Consider the following 3,128-nt stretch of genomic DNA (forward strand, 5'->3'; position numbering starts at 1 on the left):
CCTTTAGGCAGCGCTCTTAAAACCCCTCTCCTCGCGCACCAGGAAACACAGAGGCAAGAAAAGGTCTCTTGCCTCTTGGGTAGGTCCAGACTTTTCCCCGGACTCCCTCCCGGCTATAGCTGTGGCGCACTAACCCCTTCGGGCTCTGTTCAAGCCGCCAACCCCAGTCCTCTCCCTGAGCTCCGACCGAAACCGAAACCGAGCCTCAGCTCGCAGCCCCGCCCGCCTCGGCGAGCGAGCACACAGGCCTCTCGGGCTGGTGAGTGCCGGTCGGCGCCGATCCTCTGTGCGGGAATCTCTCCGCTTTGCCCTCCGCACCCCCGTGGCTGCGCTCTCCTCCGCGGCGCCGAAGCTCCCCGCTCCGCCTCCCGCAGTCTCCGCCCGCGAAGGGGCTTCCTAGTGTGTGGAGACCTTTCCTCCTTCACAGCTCCCTCCCAGAGGTGCAGGTCGCGTCCCTATTCTTTTGTCTCTGTTTATTCTTTTTTCTCTTGCCCTACCCAGGTACTTTGCGGGGGGGGGCGTTTCTTGCCTTTTGGGAGGTCTGAGGTGTTCTGCCAGCGTTCAGTAGGTGTTCTGTAGTTGTTGTTCCACATGTAGATGTATTTCTGATGTATCTGTGGGGAGGAAGGTGATCTCCGCGTCTTACTCCTCCATCTTGAAGGTCTCTTCTGTTGTTTTCTTCGTTTGTTTCATTTATTTCTGCTCTGACCTTTATGATTTCTTTCCTTCTGCTGTCTTGGGTTTTGTTTGTTTTTCCTTCTCTAGTTGCTTTAGGTGTAAGGTTAGGTTGTTTATTTGAGATTTTCCTTGTTCCCTGAGGTAAGCTTTATCACTATAAACTTCCCTCCGAGAACCACTTTTGTTGCATTCCATAGGTTTTGGATCGTTGTATTTTTGTTTTCATTTGTCTGTAGGTATTTTTTGATTTCCTCTTTAATCTATTCAGTGATCCATTGGTTGTTTAGCAGCACAATGTTTAGCCTCCACATGTTTGTGCTTTTTGCAGTTTTTTTCCTGTAGTTGATTTCTAGTCTCTGTAGTGTCGCGGTTGGAAAAGATGCTTGATATGATTTCAATTGTCTTAAACAAGGCTTATTTTGTGGCCTAGCATGTAATCTATCCTGGAGAGTTTTCCATATGCACTTGGAAAGAATATGTATTCTGCTGCTTTAGGATGGAATGCTCTCTATATATCAATTAAGTCCATTTGGTCTAATGTGTTATTTAAGGCCTGTGTTCCCTTACTGATTTTCTGTCTGGATGATCTGTCCATTAATATAAGTGGGGTGTTAAAGTCCCCCACTATTATTGTGTTACCATCAATTTCTCCTTTTATGTCTCTTAATATTTGCCTTATATTTAGGTGCTCCCATATGTATATACAATTGTTGTATCTTCCTGGATGATCCTTTGATCATTATGTAGTGTCCCTCCTTGTCTCTTATAACAGTCTTCAATTTAAAGTCGATTTTGTCTGATATACGTATTACTACTCTGGCTTTCGTTTGATTTCCACTTGCATGGAATACCTTTTTCCACTCCCTCACTTTCAGTCTGTATGTGTCTCTAGATCTGAAGTGAGTCTCTTGTAGGCAGAATATCAAGGGGTCTTGTTTTTGTGTCCATCAGCCACTCTGTGTCTTTTAGTTGGAGCATTTACTCTGTTTACATTTAAGGTAATCATCGATATGTATGTTCTCACTGCCATTTTGTTAATTGTTTTGGATTTGTTTGTGTAGGGTCGTTTTTCCCTTCTTTCGTTCTCTCTCACCATTTGATGACTAGCTTTACTGTTATGTTTGGTTTCCTTTTTCTTTCTTGGGTACATATCTCTTGCAGATTTTTGGTTTGCAGTCACCATGAGGTACAGCAGTCTGTATGTAGACATGATTGTTTTAAGTTGCTGATGGTCTTAATCTCAAAGGCATTTTGAAAACCCTGCATTTGTACTCCCCTCCCCTCACAATTACTGTTTTTGCTTTTTGCACATTTTATGTCTCATTGTTTTGTGTATCCCTTAACTGCTTATTGTGGAATATAGACAGTCTTACTACTTTTTTCTTTTAACCTCCCTACTAGCTTGGTGTGTGGAGATTTCCTACCTTCACTGTATGTTTGCCTTTACTGGTGAGCTTTTTCATTTCGTAATTTTCTTGTTTCTAGTTGTGGCCTTTTCCTTTCCACCTAGAGAAGTCCTTTTAACATTTGTTGTAAAGCTGGTTTGATGGTACTGAACTCTTTCGGCTTTTGACTTCTCCATCAAATCTGAATGAGGGCCTTCCTGGATAGATTATTCTTGGTTGTATTTTTTTCCCCTTTCATCACTTTAAATATATCATGCCCCTCCCTTTTGGCCAGTAGAGTTTCTGCTGAAAAATGGGCTGACAGCCTTATGGGAATTCCCTTGTATGTTATTTCTTATTCTCTTGTTGTTTTTAATATTCTCTCTTTATCTCTTTGTCACTTTATTTACAGTGTGTCTTGGTGTCTTACTCTTTGGGTTCATCCTGTGTGGCAGTCTCTGTGCTTCCTGGACTTGGGTGACTTTTTCCTTTCCCAGGTTAGGGATGTTTTCAGCTATTATGTCTTAAACGTATGTTCTCAGGCTCTTTCTCTTATCTCCTGGGGCCTCTATAATGCAAATATTAGTGTGTTTGATGTTCTCCCAGAGGTCTCTCAAACTGTCATTTCTTTTCATACTTTTTCCTTCTGTTCCGTGGCAGTGACTTCCACTACTCTGTCTTCCAGCTCACTGACCTGTTCTTCTGTACTATTGGTCTCTTCCAGTGTGTTTTTCATCTCAGTTATGGCACATTCTCCATCTGTTTGGTTACTCTGTTTTCTAATGCTTTGCTCAAAACTTCTAATTTCTCACTCTGTGCATTCTTTTCCCAAATTCTTTGATCATCTTTGATTCTTACTCTGAACCCTTTCTTGGGTAGATTGCCTGTCTCCACAACACTTAGTTTTTCTCCTGGGGTTTTTATCTTGTTCCTTCATCTGGAACATATTCCTCTGCTACCTCATTTTGTCTAAGTTGCTATTTGTATTTTTACGTTTGTGTGGTAAGTTACTTACATTTCTCAACCTTGGAGAAGTGGCCTTCTGTAGGAGACATCTTGTGTGTC

This window comes from Lipotes vexillifer, unplaced genomic scaffold, assembly GCF_000442215.2.
Source record: "Lipotes vexillifer unplaced genomic scaffold, Lipotes_vexillifer_v1.1 scaffold69, whole genome shotgun sequence".
In the NCBI taxonomy this organism is placed as follows: Eukaryota; Metazoa; Chordata; class Mammalia; order Artiodactyla; family Lipotidae; genus Lipotes; species Lipotes vexillifer.